Genomic DNA, 27625 nt, shown 5'->3' with positions numbered 1-27625 from the left:
TGACGTCTTCCATGGCCGCAAAACGAAGAACCCTAATGAGAGTACGTAAGGAATGCTAGGAAAATTTCCTACCATTTCTCTGCGGTACTTACAGTAGAAGCCCCTTGGGTACCGTCATGTTATATAGCTGCTGGCATTTAGTGTAAAGTGGTAAGACTGGAGGAATTAACACAACTAGGATATCGCCAGTACATCCAGGACACCTGAAAATTTCTGAACCCATTTCCAGTTCCAAGTGAGAGAAGAGAACTGACCCAAAGGAGGGTTACTTTCTCTTTGATGATGATGATGATGATGATGATGATGATGATTTTTAATATGTTATGTAATGTTTGGGGGTATGCATGTGCAATCCCAATAGATATGAAAATATGTAAATGAAAAGAATATAACAATTCAGTAAACTCTGGTTAGTAGCTAGAGCGGGTAGGATTACATTTAGGTAATGCGACTGGACCACAAATCCACCGATAAAATCGCGCGTTAGATTCAACTTTACCCGAGCTATATAATAATAATACAAAATATTTCCTTTGTTTTTCTTTCTTTCTTTTTTTTATTATTATTATTATTATTATTTTTTTAAATTTTGAGCTGCAGTAGTATTTTACAATTCCTAACAGTCTTCTATCGGCTTGAGTCTACTATGGGGAGTCATATCTTGACTTTCTGCCTTTTTTCAACCCACAGCATCAGCCCCCTCTTCCCATCGCGGTTAGTATGGAACACAGATTACGGACTGCAGACTACAGATTGGATATAAACCACCAGACCATGGATTGCGGACTTAGTATATCACACTACTAGGGTAAACCTAAATTAGGACAAATATTATTCGATGACGAACTATTCTCCACGAGCAGGCAAAATGAACCAGACCTCGCACTCTCATTGGCCACCCGAGCGAGCAAGATGGGGATATCTTGCCCACTCGGGGATATCTTTCCATATAATGTATCCTTTCTGCTGTTTGGTAAAGTAGGCAGTTAGTCGAAGCTAACGCCGGATCTATTTTGGCCATAAAAGCGCAATAACGAGTATTTTGGCGAAAGATCCTGCTGAAGAGTGTCCAGCATAATTTCAGACGTGTGATTTCATGGAATGAACAACAAGGAGCCCACCCCCGATTTTTGTCGGCGTCTTTGTAAAGATGATTCATGCCAGTCTGAGAAGCCTGGGATACAAAGCTGGGCTGGGGGGTGGGAGTTGATAAATAGAGCTACCTTTCAAAATAGGTTTTGAAACTTTTTGCATACTGGCAAAGTTCGTAATAAATTTAGTTGTTGGTATTAAAAGTAAAAACGACTTATGGGATAACATTAGATGCACAACGCCTAGTAACTTGTAACATGTAAGAGTGTCCATGTTAAGAGTCCTTGTCAGTTTAGAGGAAATGTTTCTTGAAATTGTTCTATCAATCGAGGTGACTTAAAGAACACAAGCTAGCAAACAAAAAAGCAAACAATCAATCGAAGCTAAATTTCAAGTGGCTCTCTCAATCGTCCCTCTTGTTTAACAAAGCTATCATTCTTTAAGAGTTGGGGTGAACTTTTAGCTCTTGTTGAATTGATCGCCTTGATTAAGCCGAACCGTTCACGTCAGGAGAATGAGTAACTGTATGAGTTAATAAAGTTGTTGTCGTTATTGTTGTGTTGTTGTTGAAGCAACTGATCAATAAGAATAATATTCTTCTTTAAGGAGATTGAACATAGCAGATTCTAGCCCATTCAAACAGCTACTGTAATCCCAGTTTCAGTTTTATTATTGCAAACTGTTTCCAGAAACCAACTTAACATAAGACGGTTAACATCACCCTAGACCTAAACCCTAACCCTAACCCTAATCCCACTTAATTAAATTTTATGGACATCTTGTTCATAGAAGCATGTCTCAATATTTAGCTGGATGATATATGCAAATTAGGCGCGGTGGCCTCATGGTTAGTGCGCTCGTCTCCGGATCGAGCGGTCCGGGTTCGAGCCCTTGCCGGGGACATTGTGTTGTGTCCTTGGGCAAGACACTTTACTCTCACAGTGCCTCTCTCCACCCAGGTGTATAAACGGGTACCGGCGAACTTAATGCCGGGGGTAACCCTGCGATGGACTAGCGTCCCATCCAGGGGGGAGTAGAAATACTCCTAGTCGCTTCATGCTACAGAAACCGGGATAAGCTCCGGCCTGATGGGCCACTTGGCTCGTATGCAGACTTTACCTTACCTTTTACATCTGGCGGCCAAAAACTTCCAGAAATTCTTTGAGCGAAAATGGCACCAGTTTACATCTGGAGTCATTTACCTTGAATGTACCCAGATAGCTCAAAAGGTTAGCAACAAAACATCTGTTCCCGGACGTTGTTAAATTTTTCATCAATTTTGAAAATAAACGGCTTTTTGTGCTATTGCCCGGTCTCCCAATAAAAGTAAATTCTTAATTTATGCTATTGTTTTAAAAAAAGCTCTCAACAAGTCCGGGCACGGATATAAAGTACGTACTATTCTTAACATTATAAAGATAATGCCAGCTTCCTAGATGCTGTAAAAAGTGGTGCCATTTCTCTAAAAAGAAATTTGAGCTAAAGATAGTCCCGACAGGTCACGTGACCTAATTTGCATATATCATCCAGCTAAATATGACAAGATTTGCAAGCCTATTAGTCTGAAAACGTTTTAGGTTAATGTGGTTAAAGCCTGAGAAGATAGACCACCCCCCTAATTTTTGGGTGCAATAAGGAAAGAGCTATGCCTTAATTGTCTAGAAATCGATAAAAAATTACCAAAAGAGAAGCGATCAAGTATTTTTCTACCATTAACCTACATGCTAAAACGACTAATTAAAATATTCCCTGTCTATATGTCTGGATTTATGGAAAACGAGTCAAAATTGGGGGAAAGCCAGCTATAGTCCCCTACAAGGAGGGTTGGGGCAGACAGCCTAGGTCCCTGGCAAACAGCTGATACCAAACCGGGCCACAGAGTGGGGCAGTTTTTACGGTAGAACTTCTCATTTACTTTGCAGGACAGCCTGGGCCGCCACGCTGTGTAGGCTCAGGGACCAGCAGCCAGGCAGCCACACACAAACAAGGTGGGTGAGTAGGCTGTTTGGTGACAGACTGCTTGAGATTAATTGATATCAAAAGCCTGTGTATTTTCTTGAAAAAGAGGTAGGATCGTTGTGCTGAAATTGACACGGATATGTATATAATAGACCATGTAATTATTTCAATAATTACAGTAATCATAGTAATTATTTTTGTCATGTAAATGCACCTAGTTAGCATCAGAACAACTTGTTTTACACAACAAAAGCAGTGAGGTCTGTATCAAAACAAGGTCAACTCTAGCCTCGCTGCCATACAAAGGCCAGCTCACTGAGCAGACAACTGTAAAATGGTCGATTCGTGTTTTTGCCTACTACAATGGTGCATGTGATTGTTCTGATATAAATCACTCAATGTGTTAGAGGCAAAGTGCAGAAAACCACCCTTTTATGGAATCGACACCTCTGACTGATTAAAATTAAGTCTTCTGAAATTATTTCCAGCTGCATCTTGTGCATCATCTTGCGAAAGGTAATTCACACTGTCAAAACAAAGACCGCGCTTCTGAAATTGACAGATTTCTATAGAAAATGGATCCTTCGTTTGAATAGTTTCAGTATCAGCATATGTTGGATTGCTGCGTCCCATATCGTCATCCACTGGGTACGGGTAAGTACGTCTTTCGTTTCGTGACATTGTTTTGCCAGCACTATAGAAATAAAATAATTAAAATTATCAAAAACTGGATCATTAGATAATGCAATTCGAGAGATTTCCTTGGCTTAGCCATCATGGGTTATGAGCCATTATACCATGCTCTACCAATATGGTAAGCGCACGAGTGATTTTTGGTAATGTTATTGTTATTCTAGTCTAGTTTGCTATTTTTTAGTGGCGTTTTTAATTAAACAATTATTCTACTTGCGCTTGTTGGATATGAGATGATTATAGCCAACTCGACGCTCCGCGCCTGGTTGGCTATCTAGCATCTCATATTCAACGCGCTCGTGTAAAAAATTGTTTAAATCCTGAAAAAAAAAAAAAAGTTAATTTAATCACTATAATGTGCATATAGCGTATAAATGTAAATTGATAAAGATGAGGATGGTTAAGTTATTAAATGGATCGATTCTAGAGAGGCTACGAGTGGTGTCACTATTTCATGTCTAGATTTAGTTTGTTTTTTGAGATTTGCATTATTATTGTGTGGGTGACCCATAAACCCGAATCATAAGCATCACTGCAGTTGGAAAATTACTCCTACTCTTATGCAAAGTTATATACCGTAAAAACATAGGAATTAAGCAGGTTAAGACAATTTATTGATTTGGGGCACTGGAACGTTTTCAACTCATTCTGTTTAAAATGAAGCTGATCCATCTAGATCCAACACCAAATGATCGAAGGAAATTGTCCACAAAATAGATAGATGGATAGACATATTTTTTAACTTAACGCTTTCGTGAAGTACATTTTTATTTAGTAATGAAAGAACTTACACACAGTGTTTCTGCACACAAAAGATGGTGAGACCAATCAGTCCAATAAATACGCAGATTCCTATTGCAATGATTGAATATAGAATTGGCTTGGATAAACCTTGTTCTTCAAGGCTGGAAGGGCTGGGAATTTCTGAAAGGAAATGTCAAAATGTCAACAAAAATAATTAAATGGCGACAGACTATGGGATTCTTCCGCGGCGAGCAAACTTACACTTCATCGCCCAACTCAAGACTTGACAGGCCTGCTAGTGCTAACCTCTTATTGTCGTGCAGCAATATGACGCAATTTAACAATTTCACGTCGTTTTTTCATGCGTCTGTCCTGTTATTGATCTTGAATTTCGTCATAACATTGTCAAAGTAGCTCTGGATCCACGAGGCGATAGCCAAGTGGATCCGCAGACTACTTTGACAAAGTTATGACGAAATTCATTGTCAATAAAAGGACAGACGCATTAAAAACTGACATCAATTTGTTTTTTACGATAACAAGTTGTCGAACTATCCACTCTCGTTTGTAGACGCATCGCATGAATTATAAATCCATGTGTCTGTCCGCTTATTGACAATAAAAATTAGCCAATAAACGCGCGAGAATTTCTGTAGTTATCGTAAAAAAATTATTGGTTTCATATCTTAAAATCATGCGATCACGTTTTCCTTGCATTTGAAATTGCCTCTAACCAAGAGATGTGTTGTTTAACAGAATAAAACAAGTTAAAGCTTCATTTTCAAGTAACCTTGACAATTTTCGTGCCACTTTGATGCCGTTTGTCCAAATGTAGTTGTACCGGATGGACAGGATAAACATGACGTCTGGGCCTCTTGATCTTGGTATTCATCCACTGCGCATGCCTGGCAACCAGTGGTGTTAAAGAAATACCCAAGCGGACAGTTCACTAATACAAAGAGTAGAATAAACAAAACAAAGTAGTGTCAGCATCTGTGTTCTAATTACTATTAGTAGAATTCTACTTGTATACTAATGCAAATGCTGCAATCTGATTGGCTGAGCTACTCGTATACTATCAGCCATTAGAGTGCAGTAGCTGTCGGTCGTCAACGAAATGCGACGTTTTCATCGTTTTCCCGAAATTTTACAAGAATGTTTAGATGTAAATTGGTAATTAAACTCCTGAGAAGACTAAAAGAAGGACATTAACTATCCCCACCTCATAGCAATCTTAAATATTGATAATTTCTTGTTTTAGTACTTATAGCGGTTTTCACTTGATTGCCGAAAAGTAATTGGCTTTGCATTACTATGCTACGCGATCGGTTTAAAAAGGACTAGCGGGACCATTTTATCCAATCAGAAGTAAAACCAAAACCAAATATTACTAGTTCGCAAACGTCTTCCAGCGCTTCGCGACAGCTACGTGTATTAACTTCAGGTTTTGATTGATTAATTAAGATTTTCTGTGTCCTCTGCGTTATTATTCAGCTAAAGTGATTACATTGGTTTTGGTTTCACAACCCTCAATTGAAAAATACAATATTACTTGTTGTACGTGAGGCAAGAAATTTGCTAAGTTGTTAATTAACTATCAATTAGCTATTAATAAGCTATTAAACTGCGAGCAAGGTAAGTGCACCGTATATTCTTATCTTGCCTTTCAAGACGGTACCTACAATATTTAATTTTTCTGATTTTTGTAAAGTCAGGTGACCTATTTTCTTAAAAAAATATATGTACACTAGTTAGTGAACAGTTTAACTTGGACAGTATTAAAAGACAGACTATTTGTTAGACAGGTTAGAGTTCTCCCTAGATGTAATAGAACATTTAAAGCCAAAAATGAAGACCGTCAAAAGCAAAAGGAAACTTCTTACCGCATCTTGTCCCTCTTTGGACTTGTCCTTCACTACAAACAAGACTGGTAAGCCGAAACACTGGCGGCTTTGATAAATCATATACTATAATAACTCCGCTGATATTCAGAGTCAGGTCTGTTTCGTTCAATGCCTCGAGCAGGTTATTTGATATTTGTTGACTGGTCTGGTTGAGGTCAAATAAGGGGGCGTTGCTTGGTAACGGAACTTTTAAAGAGAAATGCACAGTTAGGGGAATTTTAAACGCTTGCTTGCCATCAGCTGCCTTTCTTCGCCGGCGTGCCTCAGTTTGGTTTCCGCATTCAACCCTCACGTTGTCGATGGTGCACTTCCCATTGCAGCCTCCAGCCATACCAAACGGCGAGTTGCTGAAAAGGTCTATAAAGTTGCCGGCGATGACCTCGTTCACGCTCTCTCCGCCGCACTTGTCAACTAGATAATGTACATCTCCATTTACCACGGCTTCTTTGGGCATGTGAGTCTCTGCAATATTAAGATACTTACCTCTTAATAACGGAGAGCAATAGCCTCTCTGGGAAATATTGGCCCAAGGTCTGTGCTAAAACGAGCGAGGGCCAGTATTTCACTTAACGGCTCGAGCAAGCTAGGTAAGTAGCTTATCATATGGCACTTGGGCTAGTGGCAAATTTTGATTTGTCCGGCTTTCGAAAACAAACAAAAACAAAAAAACAAAAAAATTTATAACCGTTTCCATGGAAACAGTCCGTATGGCTGAATCCAGACCAATAAATAACAAATCGAAACACTCGGATTCAAGACTATCTTGTCATAAAATAAACATATAAATAATGATATTTTTATTAAACCATTATAGTACGCAGGGTACGAAATTATACCTTAAAACTGGTACAAATTGAACGAAGATAATGTGCTAAAAATGGGAGGAAAATGCCGCACATCATATTAGGTTTGTTTGGAATAACACGTTTAGAACATAGCACCTTCTCTTACTTGAGCAGTCGGGAAGACTGGGCGTTCCTTTCCCTGCATTTATCCAGGCTCCCTTAGGACTACACACATACAGTGCTTCTGGTTGATCAACGAACCCGAAACCTTCATTGCAGTGTACGGTGCAAAACATGCCCTTTAGCCACGTCTCACATGCCTTAGCTCCATTCAAAGGTGGTTGTAAATCCGGACAGGTGTAATCTTTTACAAAGGTAAAGATAAATGAAAACTAGTTACTCGATTTACTAAAATTTAATTTTTGATTAAGCGCCCGCGCAAGCCTTGCATTTTTTGCCAGGTATTTCCCAAGGGTTTGTTATTTATTTTTTTTTTTTTTGTCTTTTCGTCTTTTGTCTTTTTGTCTTTAACAAAATAACGTTCAATAACTTATATGTATCTACCGGTTACAATGACTTGGAAATGGCACTTGGCAGTATTTCCTGCTATATCTGATGCAGTATAAGTTACGTTGTGCTCTCCCCATGTGAAGTCGCTTCCATTTTGTCTGCTTGTTGTAAATAAGTGGACGCGAACATTATCTGTGACAGTGACTCCTGGCAAAAATATCTTTGTCAGCTTCGTTGAAGACGTCTTGCGGATGTCATCGAGACAGTTTGCAATCTTAGGCGGTTCAAGATCTGTTTGTGAACATAATAATGATATAAATGATGTTGATGAGGATGATGATGATGATGATAATCAACGTTACTTATAATTATTGTGGGTACAACATAACCTTTGCAACTGAGAAACCAGTGGCCCTCATATAAATAGTTTCAGAATAAAAAGATGAACTATTGAAAATCGATAACATAGAAAGATTCTCAAATATAAAACGGTAATATAAAAAAAAAATTATAAATAAATAAAATATGAGACACATTAAAATTTTAAAAAAGCAAAGCATTAGAGCAAGTCTAACAATTAAAACAAGACATTGAAAACTTTACATGATAAAATATTAAATGGTCCAGGGCTTTAAAAATGTCCATAAAATGTTTTAAATGATGTTTTGAAGATGGGTTATTAATATGGCAGCCAGAAATCATAATTGGTCTGGTCTAATGGCGTTGGCAAGGCCCATTTGAAATTACGAGCACCATCTCTTAATGAATTTACGGCCTGTGGTCTAATTACTAATTAATGGTACCAGCAACAAATTTTGAGATGAAGAAGTGCTACAAACAGTAGAGGAGGAAGTCTTTAAAGCGCGCCTAGCTAATTGTTGCGTGGATGTCGGAGCGTCCAATCACAGGTATATAGTTACAAAAGGTTGTAACTGGATACGCACCTGTTATTGAGCATCTTCGCGATCGCACGCCAACTGAATGACAGTCAGGTGCGTGGAGAGCCAACTAAAACCGAGAATTTTGTTATATAGACGATTTAGGTGGCCTAACAACAGTTTGCGGCTGTTTTGAGTACTTATAAATTGATGCACCAATACTATCACTCTTAATCAGTTCATTCTACAGTAAGATATCTCAAACAGAATACCGATTCATTGGTAAAAAAAGGTTTGCACATCTTTTCGCGTAAATGGTTACAATAGCAACAGCTTAGCCTGGTAGAAACAGCCCTTATATTCGCTTAAAGTGCTTACAATTTAGAAGCAAGCTCAATGACCCGCATTTTTGTTATTTAATTGAAATCAGGACGTTGATAAGATAATGCAATTTACAAAGTTATTCAGCTGAGATGCTAAGAGTCATCCTTAATTTTCTAGAAAATTTAAAGAAGAAAACTGGAACAATTATTAAGCGAGTTGAGAAGATAAGAATTGTTGACGTTATGAACAATTTCTGTAAAGAGTAGCGATGAAATTTTTTGATTTTTCTATATAACACTTGGGATTCTGTAAAAAGAACCTCGTATAAATAAAACATATTCAGCTCTTAATCGCTTTACGCCTTGTAAATGGGTGACATCAAGAGACACATAAAAGTGGGGGCTGCATAGCTTTCTCTGCCTTTTTTTTTTTTTTTTTTTGAGAACTTGAACGGAAAGTTGGAAATCGAAATTCTAATCCAATCTTGTGGATTCCTGCTATTAGAGCTGAAATGGGTAAAGCAACAGCTCCAAAAGATGAGCACGTTTAGAATTGGAATTCGATGACTTTAAGATAAAACATATCTTACCTCTGACATAAATAGAAAATGTACAGCTTCCAATGAGCCCAGCTGAATCCGTCGCTATGTATGTGATGTGCTTATTGCCAACATCCAACTTTTGGGGCGGAAGCAAACCACTGAGGCTTACGGACTCGTTAGAGTTGTCGGTGGGGTTTGGTACCTGCCACGTCGCGCTTGCAAATGGTTGTCCAGTTTCTGTGGAAATCTCCACATCGTGTGGGCATTGAATACTGGGAGGTTGAACATCTGTTAAGTGGTAGTTTGGAAAGATTATTGGAAACTAATCTCTCTTGGCGGAGAGGATGATTCCAGAAGTGAATTAGTTATGTGTAAATCTATTAGATGAACTTGTTCTGTATGATTGGGGGTTTTGTTGGGAGCCGATATCACTCACTCCTGTAGAAGCTTGATACAAGGGGAGTCAAATACGCTCTGGAGAAAAGCAATAGGCTCCAAATATAATCAGTAATGGCAGTGAGTTCATTACGCAAGGTGAACTAAAGCTAACGAAAGGTTTTGCGGCCGATAAGATAACTGATAAGACGCCTGATAATGCTATAGAGTTCCCCAATGTGCAAACGAAATGGATTGTGTTCGTTAAGCACCGAACTTGTAATGTGTGCTGCGAGGAGCAAAGTAGATAAGGAGTATATTGATTACGTCAGTGGATGTACATGGAGAGGACCAAGAAGAAGAACACTTAGCATAATAGGTGGTTTGCAGGAGAATTAAAGGTCACCACGAAGGTTAGCTGTACTGAATGACAACTCAGATAGCAGTATAACGAAGTCTAATTAAATGGATACCAAAGAACAGCAGAAATATCATTGCACGATTAGAAATAAAATACGTTTTAAGCAGAAGATAAGTGTCTATACAGCATGAAATTTAAGGATTCGTGTGGTAAATCTGGTGAGGGACAGTATGTACCAAGCACAATAAGTACGGCCGATGATATCAATGTTAAATTATGGATCAGCAACGTGAGCATGCTCTAAATGGATCTCTATCTTGTTGTATTTGGAGGGACTATCTATCTCAGTGTGCTTTAGAGCTAGTCCTGCTTTGTCTGCAAAACATGGAAGATAAGGAAAACGAATGACTTTGAGGACACTAGGTTGCATGGAAATCAGAAATTGGATGGTCAAGAGATAAAATGAAGGCAATTTTGTGTAGAAAAGGTCGAGAGGAAGAGAAAGACTAGAGAATAGTGGAGCTGAAGAATCAACAGGAAAAACAAAAACAAACAAATAAACAAACAAACAAATAAAACAAAAACAAAAACAAAAAACAACCAGGTTGGTCAGAGATGGTCTTGTGCACCTGCTACCGCGGAGAAACACAAAACAGCTAAATAACGAAAATGATTAAGTTCAATTTCTCTGGTTTATCAGGTAAATACACCACGTACAAAAATACATCTAGATTAGATACCTCTACATATTATCTTGGTAGTATCTGCACTCCAAAACCCACTTTCGAGGCAGGATACGTTTTGTGCACCTTCCAGTCGGTAACCAACGGAAACATTGCACATGAAGAAGCAATCTGTTCCATAATTTACACCAGAGATCGAAGTGCATGGATAAGGAAATATCACTCCATGTGTTGGCGCTGTAATTGTCGGACACCTAACAACTGGAAGAAAGCAACCACGAACTATGAACCATTTTGAAAGATAACTGGGACTCTTGTACATAACGTTGGAATAAGGAAAAGTTGCTTTGTTTTTTAATAAAGCTCAATGAGTTTAAGTTTGATAGCTAGCGGCCCGTGTTTCGCTTTCTTTCCTTTCAGTGCTTGATAAAGGAGCAAAGCACGGTCAAGGATATCTTACTTGTGTATGTTTAAAGTAACAGCATAGAAACGCTAAGTGCATTCCTCGAGAGAGAGCGGGCCAATTTGTCGTTTATTTTTAATTTGCACCACAGTGCAAATTAACGCGTGAACTTTTGTGATTTTCGCAGTCATATAATAAATGAGTAATCGTATGAAGGTTCGAGCAATTCAGGATTTACACAACTCGTGATATTTGTAAATTCTTTCACAGTACACTCCCCTAAAGGTTTGTGTAAGTTTGAGAGAATTTTCAAATATCAGTCGTTGCGGAAGTCTTTAATTGCACTTGCACTCATACGATTACCTATACTTATTACACTGTAGGCTCGTAGCGTGAAGTGGACATTCAGCCTTCAAACTAAATTGATTTCACTAACAGTGAATGAAACTTATGTTTGTTCAATATGTATTAACACAATTACTAAGTTCGATTTTTCGCGATATCCAGACTTATCAAGGTCACTGCAAATATTATCAGCCTCAGCCGATAACACTTACACTTGGTTATTCTGGAAATAACGGAAAACGACATCCAGTAATCGTTCGAGCGACTCTTGTATCTTCGCATACGTCAACACGGTTCTCATATACAATCGTATCTTCTTGGTACGCTTCGGCGGTATGTCAGTTGAGATTAGTCAGGCCATGGTTCAGGCTATCGGGAAACTAATTGAGCCTGATTTGCCGAAGCGATCCAAAAATATACAATTAGGTATTATGCATGGAAGCAACAAGTTACTGAATGTCGCGAGCAATCAATTCCAGTGTGATGCTGTCCTATAATGATATAACAGTGCTGCACGAAATTTCCGTTTTGCGTCACAAAGTATGCAAATCAAAAAGACGTGGGTAGCAGTCACTTACTGTTACATAGGGTTGTGTCGCCTGACCATGTTCCATCTGCTCTACACGAGCGCTGTCGAGACCCAGTCATTTGGTATCCTTTATCACAAGAGAAGGAAGCCAGGGAACCAAATAAAAATCCACACGAAAGAGAAGTTATGGCCCCGTGTATTGGTGCTTGAAGAATAGTACAAGACTTTCCTGTGAATCAGAAAAGTTCAGTTCTGTCTTTAGAGAAAAGCCGCATCTTTAAAATAAAACTATGGATATGATATAATCAGAAGTGATTTAAGTCTTGCAAACATTTCTTTCTTTAGTATATATCTATTTATCATGATATTTTCCTCATGACAGGAGGATTGACTTACTTGCTACCTGAACTATAAACGTGCAGTTAGCTTGGTTTCCACTGCTGTCTATCGCAGAATAAAGTACACTGTACAGACCGATACTAAGGTTGGCAGGAGAACGAATGGTAGGGTAGCTGATAGACACGTGACCAGAATTGTCAGTAGCCACTGGTTCATTCCACGTAATTAAACCGCTGGACGAACATTCAGCAGCATAGAACACCATATTGTGAGGACAGGTGTCATTGAATGAAGGAGGAGCAGTATCTACAAACGATGAAAAAGACAGCCTTTTAAAGCAAGCAGTTTGCTGGGAGACAAACACCATGAATAAACAAATTGTTAAAGCTTCTACATTTTGAAATAAAATCAAAACGAAACAAAAGAAATAGAATTGAGAATACCGAAGACTACGCATTAAGAGTTGATGACCAGTACACCAGTGATTATAAGGGAAAATGATGGTTAAGTTCTAACAAGGCAGAAGTAGATCAGTACTTCCTCTAAATGATTGCCAAGACGTTCATCGTATTAATATTCTGATAATAAGAAATGCAGGTAGAAGGAAAGAAAATAAGCAAACAGTCTACATTAGGTTGAACTAAGTCACTTTACCTCTGCAACGTGTTACGTTTGACCCAGTCCACTGTCCGTTAGTATCACACATTCTTACAGAAGATCCCTTGAGAACGTATCCGAGTCTTTCACAAGTATATTGACATGTCTGGCTATAATTACTGCCAACTAGGCAGGAAGGTGGAGAAATGACACCAAGCGCTGGAGGAGTGAGTGCGCCACAACTGATTACTAAATAAACGGACAAAGAAATAAAAATCTTCTGACGCGTTAATGCTAAGGTAATGTTTGTGTTAAGACTGTTCCTGAGATTAAGAACTTTAAACTTGATGTAATACACTCTTCAAGCCTGTGTTTTTCCCGACATACTTCCAATATTCTGCAAAGAAGCAGCTGTTTCTGGTTTAATCTTCCTTTCATTTGTCTTGTTGCTCTACTATGAAACCATCAGTCGTAATCGGCAAAGGCCCACAGAAAGGTTTAACCATGAAATGGAGCAGGTATATTCCTACCAAAGTGAGTCATTGTGCCTGGTGTTTTTACAGCTTTCAAAACTGCATAACTAACAGCCTTTGATGGTAAAGGTTGTATTTTTACTTACCTTGACAAGAAGGCATGTCTCCACTCCAAGTCCCATTTTCTAGGCACCGCCTAGCCGGCGAACCAACCAGAGTGTAGCCAACATTGCATGTAAAACTGCAATGAGTATTATAAGTTTCTGATCCGATGTGAGTACAGCCGGTCTTAACTCCATTAGATGGAGAAGGCAGAGAAGTACATGTTATAGCTACAGATAAATGAAAAGATCAGTTGCTAACTATGCATTGCTTAGACCACACAAAATGCAAGTTCCTGAGTCCAGCACATCAACTATTGAGCCAAACTTGTCAATTAAAATTAAACAAACAAATATTACAAGGATACCCTGTTGTTTCATCATGGTTGTTGCTTCAGCTTGATGACTGCCAATACATTTTAGCTCGATTGAGCATGATTCCGAGCGTAAAGATAAAAGGGATCGCTTGATTATATGAAAGCTGTCATCTGTATAACTTACCTTGACATATAGGCAGCGGGTTATCCCAAGATCCAGGGGGTCTGTTGCCAGGGGCAACACAGGTGACTGTTGATGAGCCATTCAAACGATAACCAATCATGCAAGAAAACTTGCATTGTACCCCAAAATGACTACCGCAGCTGCTCATGCGCAGTGGACTTCCTTGGTCTACCATCAGCGATGTGCAATTGATAACTGTTGACATTAAAATGATGACCACTTAATTGATGGTTAGCATTTAAATAGAACTGTATTGCCCGTCAGAAAAGAGCAAACTGTTAAAATAATGTATTAACATCACGAACAAACTTAAGACGAGGCAGCCACAAATATTAAAAACAGTGTTTTTTGGTGCAGAGATGGGGGGTGGGGGAGATGGTGAGATGCAACGCCACGTTTTGTAAGCTATATCCTATATAACAATTTGCTATTACAAATATGCTGAAACAAATGTTACCAAGAGTAAATATATGAAACTTCGTGTATGTTTAATCCGCACCTGTTACTTTAACAGTGAAGCTACAAGTTGCTTTGTTCTTTGATTGGTCCTCTGCAGTGTATATGATCACGTGAGTTCCCTGACTGAGTCTTTGTGGCGGTTGGTAATTCGACGTCACCCTAGGCATGATTCCTGAATTATCAGTGGCAACTGGTTCTGTCCAGTTTACTTCTGCTGAAAACATGTCACGTTCTGCATATACCAGCAATGGACTTGCTGGGCACTTGATGCCAAATGTTGGAGGAAGCATATCTGAAATATGAAAGAACACAACATTAAACAATCGGTTTAGTATCACAGCAAGTACTTAAATTGATGTAGCTACCAGTACTTCAATTGATGTAGTGAAGTCCTGAAATAACTTCCAACTCACTATATGTTATATGTCACGGTAACCTGTCGGGATCTTTTTAGCAAGGCCGCTCTTTCAGTTGACTCTCACATAGCTAGCATTATACCGTTTCCGTTTTTTTGTTTGTTTGTTTTTTGGTTATTCGGATGAAACCTTCCAAGGAGTTCTTCGATGGGGTTCGTTATCAGTAGCTTTGAATATTGAGTTGCACTAAGTTGTTGATAAAACCCTAGCGTGTTGCAGTTCAGATGGAAGTTACTGAGTAGTATTTTAGACGGTGTATGGTGCATTAAAACGAATACTGCCTGGTACCTGTAAAGTTGATCGCGTTTCCACTCCATTGTCCAGACTGTAAGCACGTCCTAGTAACATTCCCGTAAGGGCTGCCATATCCACTTTGGCAGCCGAAGACACAGTTTGATCCGTACGTATTGCCACAGGACACAGTCAGCAGAATGGCTCTTGCAGGGATGCTCAAAGGCGCACAGGTGACAGCTTTGATTATAACGTACGAATTTGTTTTATTAATACTAGTACATGATAAAAACATGATATTAATGGCATGCAATGATGTAATGTCAAGCGTTTAGATCTTTTGAGAAAAAAAAATAGTGCAAGCTTAATCTGGTTATAAATATTTTTACCTTGGCAAACGAACTCTTGGCCACTCCAGGTTCCATTTTCAAGACATTTTCTTGATGAGGAGCCGACTGCATTATATCCAGGATGGCAGACAAAGAGGCAGGTTGTATTGTAATACTCCACTGCTGTCCCTGTGCAACTTTGCCTGATGCCATTGGACGGTGCTGGTAAAGCTGGACATGTAACAGCTGAAAGCCATAGCACGAATATTTTGGTCATTGGTGCTTATTAGCAGTAGTCTAATTGACTATACGTAAGGCTACGTTGCTTGCAATTAAAGCATGCTTCAATAAAATTGTAATATTAACACTCACGATGCGATATACATGTTTAGGTACTTCTTGTTATGTAACATCTACTCAATATAGATATAGTCTCCGATATACGTAGCTTGCCAAGAATCGTGTGAAAAAAAGAATATTTTTCTAGCTTTAAACAAAACTAGTCGAGAAGCGGGCTTTCACCCTTTTCTCAAATTAATGTAACGAGAGGAGTTTCGTAAAAGCAACAACAACAAAAACAACAACAAAAGAAAACAACGGGGAAAGATATCGCGCACATATATCTTGCTCATTCGCATAATCGAGTTTTTCTCATTTATTTCTTGTATTTTTTTATCAAGGGACAATAACACACTCACCATTACACTGAGTCTGAGTGCCGGTCCATGTCCCATCGCTGTTGCATGTCCGTGCTGGTGACCCATTCAGGATGTATCCTCTTTCACAGGACAAGTGACAAGTTTTTCCTGGCAAATTGGAACAAGGCTCTAGACTGCCGTGGAGTGGTGCCGAAAGCTGTGGGCAGCGGTTCACTATTTCACAAAATTAAAACATTGAATTCATGCTCCACTCAACACCACTGCGTAACTAGTATGTACTTCCCTAGAACATGTACTCAAGGAAAATGCTTTTTAGAGATTTTTAGCCGATCTTGGCAGAGAACTGTGCGTTAGTCAAGATGTTCTACTTTTGGTCTTACTATACAGTGGTTAAAAGTGAAAACTTATGGCCCATGAAACTCAACATCCATTCTTGGTTTGAATCTGCTTAATAAAGTTGCACGCAGGAATATTCGAGCATCATTTGACAGTCAGCATGGAGTAGTACCTCCTTCACAAGTGAGGGCGTCATCAGACTTCAGCAGTATTCCTTCTGGACAGAAGCATTGATGTCCTTGTGGATTTGGAAGACAGATGTGACTGCAGTGTCCATTAAGTTGAGAACAGCTGGTTGACCCTATGAGATAAGAGAGAGCTACCTTGTTATTTTTTTGTCTTGGCTTTGCGTTTAAAAAATGCATATATTTCACGACGAACTTAACGCGTGACTAAAGGGGGACTTGCCCTTTTTCCTTTTAATTCTATGGTCCCTATGTTTTTTTCTTTTTTCTTTCAAAGTTCAAAAGGAAGACGCGAGTAAAGACGGAATGTCTTCCACACTCTACTCCAAATGTATCGCTTAACTCTAGAACGTGGAAGATATAAGATTGTTAGAACCGTAAATACAGATTGAAACAGACATTGAAGCCTGAAACATACACTGGACAAAAAAATTCACGACTGGGTAAGTAGAGTTGCGAGGCAGTACGTACGCACAACACGCTGTAGTAGCAATGAAAGTCGCGTATAATTACAGTAGGTTATTACTTGGGCACTTTTGTTTTAGTTTCATAAGTTTGAAATAAGCGTGAGGACTTAACCTAAAGAGAGACTTGGTAGATAACACTTCCAAAACGTTTCTCGTATTTTGTTCATCTAATAAATGAACAAACAATTTAACAAAACATACTTTGTGAACTGTCAATGGGCACTAACTCACTTCGTTCTACCTGTACAGTTCAGCGCTTGACCCCCGGGAGGACACCCAGGGAATGTACATTTTATCAAATCGATGCTGGCTTACCGTTAAAGATTTTTGTCTTATCATAAATATGCAATTCCATTGGCCTTCCCATTCCCTGAACCAATACTTCACTGAGAGAGGAGGTCATGTTGTATTTGTGGACACTTTGGTTGTTCCAGTCAGACCAGTACAGAACGTTGTCAGTTAGGGCCAGTCCAAACGGATGCAGGTTATCAGCTGATAAATCAAGTATGAGCACTCGGTTGTTTCCCTGGAAGTCAACTCTTTCTATTTGATCAAGGCTAGCATCACACCAATACAACAGTCTGTTTTCGAAATCCAGGGCTAGTGAATTTACCCACACAAGTCCGGAGCTAACGAGAACTGTCCTGGCGGAACCGTCCATGTTGGCTTGTTCAATTTTTGGTGATGATCCCCAGTCACTCCAGTACATCTTTCTAAATAACAAATTTTTCATAAATAAACAGGATACTGGATTTGTATTTTGATTTTTTTTTTCCCTGGGATTTTAATGACTTTGTAGTGATTTCTGTCTAAACGACTTCGCGCATTATGACGTTAATTAAGAAAATCTGCGAAAAGATTAACATGATAAAGGTCCAAAAGACTTAAGAAAATAAGTGACAAAATCGATTATTTAATTAACTTAGAAGGATAAAATTTGACATTTTGATAATTAAAACAACTCGAATATGATTGGTTGGGTAGTCCTTTTTTTGCAAACGACTTAACAAACACCGTCATGATATGTGAGTTGAAGAAAGTTTACAGAGAGAAACTACCTGGAGGAAAGATGTTATATAACTAGTTGCGTATGTATTTTACGAGTGGTTTATCTTCCAGCCTGAACAACCTCGTGTCTCTATAATAACGTTCAACATACTTATCCCAAATGCTGCAGCTTTTGCACCAGATTACGCAGTGAGCTCATTTTAGATGATAGTCACTATAACATGGACTAAAAGCAATCAGTTAGAACTCTGCATCTCCGAATTACCTCTCTACCAGATGAAGGATTAAAGCTCTTGGCTTGTCAATGTTTGATGTGATAAGGCTCTTTCTGAATGACCCATCTAATCGCGCTACTTCAACTTTACTTGTCCCTGCATCAGTCCAGTAAATATTTCTTCCCTCATAATCCAATGCCAGCCCATCAGGTGTCTCCACATTATTATGCGCAATGATTTCCACCGAAGACCCGTTGGGGAAGGCCCTAGCCACCAGTTTTAAGGTAACATCTGTCCAATAAATCTTTCCTTCCACTGGATCATAATCAACTGCCACCGGTCTTGAGATGTTTGTGTTGATTTCGAGGGGAAGGCAAGGATTTTCCTCTACCGCGAGAGGAACCATGTAAATTTCTCCGGAATCGGCTTCAGCGAAGATCATAAATTTTTCAGAGCTTCTCTTATAAAACAAACCTTGGAGTTAATGGGGGAAAAACAAAGCAAAAAAAAAAAAAAAAAAAAAAGAAAAAAGGTGTGATCAGTAAAGAAATCATGGAATATCTGTCGCATTAGATAGTCTAGGATGTTTCAGAATGTGTCCATAAGAAAACCAAGCAGAAAAAATACAGGTGGTGACGCAGCTCAAATCATCGATTTCGCTCAAACTTAGCACAAATGTAGGGGAACACAAAAAGTAACTCATTGCGGAAATACTTGAGCATCCTTACCATAATCACAGTTTTTCCCATCCGGCTTGAGTGCAATACCCGTTGGACATGCGCACTGAAATCCCCCTGGCTTTAGAAGACACAAATAGCTGCATAAACCATTGTCTTGAGAACAATTATGGGGTCCTAATGACATAGAAATTAAGCGATGCAATAGTCAACGTTCAATATCTCAGTCTTCTAACAAGACTTCAAGGTCCCAGAGAACCAAAAAAAAAAAAAAAAAACCCTTTAAACTCCCCTTTTTACCAGAGGAGATCTGAATGCAATGAAGAAGTGGAAAATTTAGAGCTTAGTCTTGAGAGCCTCGGACTTATGTTACAATTGCAATGTCTTTGACGCTGATCTATTAGAGTCTGCGTCTCTGAACGCAAAGCAACATACCAGATAGATATGTTCATCCGCGATGGTAGAAAAATTCAGAAATGTATTATCTGTGTAACTTTCGATTCAGAAAAAAAAAAACAACAACAACAACAACAACAAAAACAGAAAGAACAAGAAACAGGTGGATTTTTGGATCCTTTGTATTTTGTCATTTGCTTTTCTAACTTTCCTGATGTCAGGTAATTATAAAAGCTAAAAAAAGTTTTACACTAGTGCATAGCAACTCTTAAATGACATTAGCAAAAAGAAAGTAATCATTTTAGGTTCATATACTATGTACTGTTAATAGTTTAAAGACTAAGAAATCCCAATAATTAACCTGAAAATATTAGGGAAGGATCAAACACGTGAATGTCCGTCGGCAGTTGCAGGCCAGTTACCATCACATCCTGATTTCCGCTGGCTAAATTGAAGCTTGAAACGCTCAAGATATTCCAATCGGTCCACTACAGCATGCTGTTGTACACAACTAGGCCAAAAGGATGGATGTTGTTCCCAGATGACAATATAAGCTGTCGATTTCCTCCAGTAAGGTCTGATGTCTCAATTTTGTTTAGTTTGGCATCAGCCCAGAAGAGACGGTTTGTCGTTTGGTCGATAGTAAGTCCATTTGGCCAAACAAGGTTTCCAGTTACAATGGCTTGTCTCGCTGAACCATCCATCCCCGCCATCTCGATCTTTGGACTGGCGCCCCAATCTGTCCAGTACATCGTGCTGAAAGCGTCAAAGAGTACGGAAACATTTTGTGATTGAACACGGAATAAGGCAAGAACACAAGGGGCGCGCAGCAATACAAGAGGTTAATACATCCATCGATATCCGAGTTGAATGAATGCCTAAGTATGAAAAGCTTTTCCTCCTCGGACAAATTATCGATCGGCTGATGGCTGATTTTAAATATTGAAGTAGTGGTATCATTCAATTAGGGTGAAAAAATAGATCTAACCGAATTCGCAAAAACATGCCCGCATTGACTCAGAGACAGTTCCAGCGGCCAGAAGTCCTCTGACAACCCCCCTGGCTAGGAGATTGGCCCCTCACGCATGCACGTGGCATGGACCACTCTAGCAGAGTGCCATGTCAACACAGAAGCCTCAAAAAAGGTCAAACAACTGAGTAAAATACCCAGAAACACGGTCAATTACAATCTTATTTAACACTGAAAACCCAAATTCTAGCTAGTTGGGGGTGTCAGTACAAGACACCCTCCCCCGCCTGCTTTTGACAGCTGGTCCCCAGCAAGCCCCCAGCAGATAGACCAGTCATTGGGCCATGTGCCCAGCCTGGCCTTGACGGAGCCCTCCCTGGTTTAAGGTCGCTGTGTGCTTAGCCTGGATTCGGGCTTTGCCCGAATCAAGGCGAAAACCTAGCAGGAAAGTTTTTTTTTGTGAATTCGCTAAGATTATTCTGCCTGGGAGTGGTTACGAGCTGAAAGAAAAAAAAAGACCGACCGACCGACCGACCGACCGACCTACCTACCTACCTACCTACCTACCTACCTACCTACCTACATACATAGAAAGTTAAAAAATTGTGAGGACGGACAACTTCTGACGTAAAAAAGATTAAAAAATTTAGTAAAAAACGTTTCGGTCAGAGACCTTCATTTATTACAACTTTTGAATAAAAACGAGCTTTAAATAAGATTAAGGTGCTAGTGGTTACGTAATTACAAGTGACAATTAATAAAAGTACAAAATCACGTGAAAGAGCAAAAAGTGGTGTTAATTAACAAAGACCAAAAAACAAAATCAACTAAACTAAATCGAGGTTCTATTTTAGTAACCAATTTCGCTTCAAATAATACAGTATCTGCACTATTATGAGCAAATGCTATTAGCTATGTTATCTTGAAAAGAATGCTGGGACGAATATTTATCGTATGTCACGCCGGCTGATTTCACCTCACAGAAAGAACAATGCTGAAAGAATTACTTTACGACCTTCCAATTTTACGGCATCCGATTAACTTACCCATTTGTCTCATCCAGAATTATCGCTCTTGGCTTATCAAGTCCATCTTTGATGAGCAGTTTCCTGCTTGTTCCATGAAGCCGAGCCACTTCAATCCTATTGGTCCCTGTATCAGTCCAGTAAATATTTCTTGCCACGTGGTCAATGGCTAAGCCTTCAGGACTCTTCACGTTACAGCGAAACAAAATTTTCACAGCAGTTGCATTGAAAAAAGCGCTAATTATGAGACCTTCTGCTATGTCTGACCAGTACACACGTTCTTCAACGGGGTCAAAGTCCAAAGCTATTGGGCGTTGATTTCCAAGATGACGAAACAAAGTTTGTACCACAAAGTAGTTAACATCCAGTGAAATAATATTCGTCGATTTGGCGTCGGCGTCAGCAAAAATGATAAACTTCTTTACTTCTACGATAAGAATTACAAGAAGTAAATGAAAACACATACCTTGATTTGACGGCTTGACTTTTTTCTCTCGGTGATGTAGAAATACTTATTGTACAGCCCTGACAGGGTCAAAATCTCTAATACTTTCTTCTCCTTTTTTGTCAAAGGAGTCATTAGAGCAAACTTATTTTTGGATCTCAAGAGGAAGAGTGAAGACTATGGGTTTGAGGCGACCTTTAACAAAGAAGTATTTAAAACTACACTTGGCGGGTTGAGGACAGTACAACATGAATAAACGTCTGGTTTAAAAAAAATGTTGAAAATTTCGCTTAACTTGTATAGAAGCTCATACTAAATTTGTTACACGGGTATAATATAGTTAAAGATAATTCAGGAGTTACTTTTCTGTATAAAAAAAAGTCGACCTTGTTCCCGGCTTGGCAACGAAAAGCAATTGTTTCCATTTGAACTGAATTAATGTGCGAGTTGCGATCTAATTTGCGGTTTTTTAGACTGGGTAGCATGGAGTAAAATCGCTAACTGTATTCTTCGTCGTCAGACGCAATGCTTCCACTTTTTTTCAGCAGACTTACTGTATTCGCAGGTCTTGTTATCTTGCTTTACTGCCAAACCAGTAGGACAAATGCATTCATAACCAGATTTTGTTGCGACACAAAAATGGCTGCATCCACCATTGTTAACAGCACAAGGACTTGAAGCTTCAAAGAAACACAATGTAAAAGAAAGTTTGTCACATAATGTACGTAAACAAGCATAATGGCGCGCAGTAATACCGGCTTCCTCATGGCGTGAGCACTAATAAACTTAGTGAGCACAACAGTGTACATGGTAAAATGACATTATTAGGCACGAAAGTGAATTAAGACCTAGACACAAGCATAGCAATTGACGAAATTGCTGATGAACCGAAGCAGACCAAAAGCAGCACCACCAAAGCAGAACCATCGGCGCCAGCGCTTTTAACTAAAACAAGAGAGAGACGATACTCGATCCCGCTTATAATGTACACCTACAAGAACACACATGATATACTCCTGAACTAGAACACATAGAATCTAGAAACAATGTAAAAAGTTTACGTATGTATTTATCTTTCTATATTATAATGAGGATGACAATAAGTGAAGTTGCGTTGTACAGGTGAAAAAAAAAAAGAAAAAAAAAAAAGCCTTTCGCTGAAGACAACACGGTTGCGACCACCTCTCGTAAGCGACAACCTCTCCTCGGCGACCAGTTTTTCAAAACACCAAAAGTTTTTAAGTCAAATCATTCTATTTGGGACTTTTGAACTTGTCAGCGACCACCTGTTATAAGCGACCGCGGCCACTTTTATAGCTAGAAGTTTGAATTTTCTTTTGTTTTACCTCCCGTCAGAGACGACTTGACAGTTAATAAAGCGAAAATTGGATAATAAGGGGTTGTAACATTGCCGCAATCTTGAGTAGTGCAAGAGCAGGAAACTCCTCAATGGGAAGTACCGGATGATTTCTCGAAATTGGCTCGTCCCATGAATAAAGCATTCAAAATTTAAAGAAAAAATGCACATGCACTGTACCCTATCAGTCTTAAAAGAGACGACCTTAAATGTCTTAAAATTATCATACTGCTAATGAGGTAAAATTTCGATTCAATATGGTTTAAGCTCTCGTAAGCGAGTTACCCTGGCGCTTTTGCATACACCTTCAATCAATCAATCAATCATGATCAATCAATCAATCAATCAATCAATCAGTCAGTCAATTAATCAAACAATCAGTTAATCGATCAGTCAATCAATCAATATATACAACCAACCAGCCAACCAACCAAACAAACAATCCATCCATCCATCCATTCATAGATAGATAGATAGATAGAAAACTTGATATTCATCGATCGATCGATCAATTAATCAATTAATCAATCAATCAATCAATCAATCAATCAATCAGTCATTCAAAAAATCAAGCAATCGACCCAATCAACGAATCAGTGAAATAGTCAATCAGTCAGTCAGTCAGTCATTCAGACAGACAGGCAGGCAGGCAGGCAGGCAGGCAGTTTATCAATCACTTCAAAATAATCGACCCAATCAACAAATCAGTGAATTAGTCAGTCCGTCAGTCAGTCAGTCAGTCAGTCAGTCAGTCAGTCTGGCAGTCAGTCTGGCAGTCAGTCTGGCAGTCAGTCTGGCAGTCAGTCTGGCAGGCAGGCCGTTTATCGATCACTTCAATATAATCGATCCAATCAACGAATCACTGAATTAGTCAGTCAGTCCGTCAGTCTGTCAGTCAGTCAGTCAGGTGGTCAGGCAGGCAGACAGACAGTTTATCAATCACTGCAAAATAGACGAGCTCTTTTCATGACATGAACTTTCCTTTTAAATACCTGCTGGTTGTCGTGAGCTGTCGTACGGTACGATGCCCATAGGCTGCCCACCATTGATGCTATAACTTCGAAGCACTTCCCCAGTCGAGGCGTCCAGTTGGTGAAACTCGTCATACGTATTCCAATCCGTGAAAAATAAGAAAGGGGGAATTAATGCAACTGCAAACGGATGTAAGCCACTCTGTTGAAAAAGTAATTTTCTGTCGTTGCCATTGTAATTGACCGATTCGACCTTGTCAGTTCCCGCATCCACCCAAAATATTCGTTTGTTTCCTTTGTCGAGGTCAATACCATTAGGCCAGGAAAGATCTGTTGTTACAATGGCGAGCCTTTGATTTCCAGTTAGTGAAGCTCTTTCAATCTTAGGGCTAACTCCCCAGTCAGTCCAGATCATTAACCTCAATGAAAGAATCAATCAATCAATCAATCAATCAATCAATTAATTGCATGTCAGCAAAAGATTCCCTAAATATAACTCACACCTCCAATTGTCCTGAATGATACGAGAACAGCGAAGGAACACAAATTTCACTCCGTATCAATATGTCCAGAGAAGTTGAACCAATAATCATGATCCTACATATGCAATTCGTTATTGCTTAACGAAGGAAAGAATTGTAAAACATAGATAATCCAGGTAAAGCAACGTGTTGTATTTTTTTCCCCTAAAATCAGTAAATAACCATATCTTTTATAACCCTATTACATCTAAGGTAAAGGAAATCACGCCCTTGTATAAATTTAGGATATTCGAGTTACCGATTCTTAAGTGATTGAGCGGAGTGACATAAGTTTGTTAGTTCGAGAAAAATCTTAGCTTCTGTAACCAGAAATAAATTCTAAAAAGATACATTAATAACAATAATGCATACCCATTATCGAGGTCCAGAGCTATTGCTCTGGGTTCCTCCAGTTCCGAGGAAACGAGGCTGCGTTGGTTATTGCCATTAAGATCTGATATCGATATTTTGTCATTTGTCGTATCAGTCCAGTACAGCTGTGATGTCCTCCAATCTACCGCCAGTCCATCACAAATTCCAATGCCAGTGACAATTGTCGTCGTGCTTGCTACGTCAATGTGGAAGCGTTTGATGTTTTGTTCTGTTACATCACTCCAAAATATGTAACCCAAGCTAAAATGGACATCTATGGCAACAGCTCTGGTTAGACCCGAGATAATAGAATGAGCAGCTGCAGTTGTGTAGTTAATGGCAACAATGTCCGATGTGTTTGTCACCAGTAAACAAGGTGGACTGCATAACGTGGCTAAGAACAGGGAGAGAGAAGAAAAAGGAACGGAACAAACGTTATCATATAAGTGGAGAGAGATGGACTTAGGTTAGTAAGTACGCGGCACTTATGTTTTGACACGTTGACTGTGGGTCTCAGTAAATTCCAAACACACGTTAAGGAATCGATCTTAGGCGATCAAAGAAGTTTCAGAACGTTAAAAACTGCTAAGAACGGTTACGTGAATTGCAGTCCTAGCTCAGATGAACCTCTGAACTACTAAGCCACTGATTCTGTCTGTTGACGTCGTCACTGTCCGGAAAAGTGGCCAGTGTTCGTTGATTGGGTCAAGTTTGACACATTTACACAATTATTTATGTGTGATTTTGAGCGACTTCCAATTCCCGGCTTAATTTGAAATCCACCGAATAGACTTCAAGTTCCGCAATATTATGCGGTAAACAGGAGAATGAACGCTTTTACTCTTAGTTTTCCTTCAAATCTTTGCCTTTTTTCAGTTTAACTACAGATGAAGTATCGATATGTAAAGTCAGACAGTTTTAGTAGCAGCGTTGTTTACTTCGACATGCACGAATTTTCCTTATCAATTTTTTTGCTCTGTCATCAACATTCTCGACGCTTTTGTGCAGCCAGATTATTTTTCAAACTTGTTGTAACGGTCACCGTCACGTATATCGTCGCATGCCCGTATCTTTCTTGGTCAAGCTTGTATATGTTCAAGCCATGAAAGTATAAGAAAATTCAGTAACGTCGATTTTAATCGCATGCACTTCATTGAGCAGTGCACTTGATCGAAAACGTTTTGTACAATGCACCCTGTAATTATTCGCTTAGACGTTTTGCGATGATTTCGTTTTCTAAAGCCAGTATTGTCAGTTTGGGTGTCTGGATGTTTCATTATTTGTCAACGACTTGAACGGATGCAGACCAGTTCATCCCTTTAGAATTCGATTGAGCAATTCTTGGAAAAATAAAGAAAAACAAGAACAGAAAAAGTTGAGATGCTCGAAAAACTAGGATCGGTACCTTTAAATTCGAAAAAAATGGTATTTTCTTGAGCAAAGTTTAGTCAACGGATTAAATTAAGCGATTGTTGCCGACAACAACGTCACTTTGAGAGGTATGTAGCTTCATCGATCATTTGTTACGATTGAAAATAAATTCGCAGTTTAAAGGAATCTGATTTCGCGCCACTAGAATATTGTGAATACACGATAGCATTCACAATATTCCCAATATTCTAGTGGCACGAAATCAGTTTCCTTTAACTAAGGGTAATCAATCAAATGCAAGATAAACGTGCCACCAATTTTTAACAAATCAGCCCTGTGTTTCGAATCTACTGACAGATATGCAACGGGTAATATAAATTAACAGGTCAAAGTGAGTAAAAAGTATTCATTATTCCCATACGAATTTCCGCACTAATAAAGGGACAAAGACCCAACAAATATCTCAAGGAGGAATATTACTGGGTTATGTTGGTCTTTCTTATTTCAGACAATTAGGTGACGTGGTTCCTAGTTGTACTACTTATTCATATTTTAATTTAAGTAATAGTTTAAGTAATAATTTAACTTACCCCGGTATACTTGTGCACTTTTCTGTGGCGTTAACATGGACAGCGTACATATTCACAAGATAGCATTCATGATCTTCTAGAGACGTTCCTGTGCCAACAATGAAAATAGAAGAAATTAGCATACCAAGTTCTACAGAATAGACTGTTGATACAGAAAGTGCAAATCTTGCAGAACGCCCACACAACAAATCAGACTTGCGTCTGGTGTATAGAACAACGGTAGTATTGTTATAGAATAATAATGAATAATCACTGCAACATTACCGCGGAGACAAAAAGCAGCCCACCTGAATCTCAAACGTTAGTATTCGCCCAAGATTTTACCGTGAGGAATTTAGACATTCTGCTCACGTTGTAATCTGTGACTATCGTTCAGAGGTAAGAATATTTGGCTTCTATGGTTTAAAGACTCGTCTTTTAACTTTTATTTCTGTAATTAGGTTATATTACGATTCAAGAATGTAGCTAATGAAATTGCTATTAATGAA

At 39.0% G+C, this 27625-nt stretch overlaps 1 pseudogene across 1 annotated transcript in view; it reads right to left on the bottom strand.

Moving 5' to 3' along the window:
- Positions 1 to 364: 364 nt before the first annotated feature.
- LOC145502478 (uncharacterized) overlaps positions 365 to 27625 on the bottom strand; it is a 33552-nt pseudogene continuing 6291 nt past the window's right edge. Inside the window, exons 3-29 of the transcript XR_014051337.1 lie at positions 27138 to 27225; positions 25177 to 25570; positions 24305 to 24702; positions 22510 to 22635; positions 21532 to 21937; positions 19877 to 20271; positions 19171 to 19296; positions 18493 to 18916; positions 17535 to 17932; positions 16740 to 16868; positions 16271 to 16444; positions 15633 to 15818; positions 15301 to 15483; positions 14637 to 14888; positions 14138 to 14332; positions 13682 to 13867; positions 13120 to 13311; positions 12523 to 12771; positions 12176 to 12355; positions 10907 to 11110; positions 9479 to 9718; positions 7742 to 7978; positions 7344 to 7541; positions 6372 to 6854; positions 5279 to 5437; positions 4536 to 4668; positions 365 to 3745 (exon numbers count right to left, since the gene is read on the bottom strand). The product of XR_014051337.1 is annotated as an uncharacterized LOC145502478 (transcript). The remainder of the gene's footprint in view (positions 3746 to 4535; positions 4669 to 5278; positions 5438 to 6371; positions 6855 to 7343; positions 7542 to 7741; positions 7979 to 9478; positions 9719 to 10906; positions 11111 to 12175; positions 12356 to 12522; positions 12772 to 13119; positions 13312 to 13681; positions 13868 to 14137; positions 14333 to 14636; positions 14889 to 15300; positions 15484 to 15632; positions 15819 to 16270; positions 16445 to 16739; positions 16869 to 17534; positions 17933 to 18492; positions 18917 to 19170; positions 19297 to 19876; positions 20272 to 21531; positions 21938 to 22509; positions 22636 to 24304; positions 24703 to 25176; positions 25571 to 27137; positions 27226 to 27625) is intronic.

Source organism: Orbicella franksi, chromosome 11, assembly GCF_964199315.1.
Source record: "Orbicella franksi chromosome 11, jaOrbFran1.1, whole genome shotgun sequence".
NCBI lineage: Eukaryota > Metazoa > Cnidaria > Anthozoa > Scleractinia > Merulinidae > Orbicella > Orbicella franksi.
This window is presented reverse-complemented; position numbering and strand designations above follow the sequence as displayed.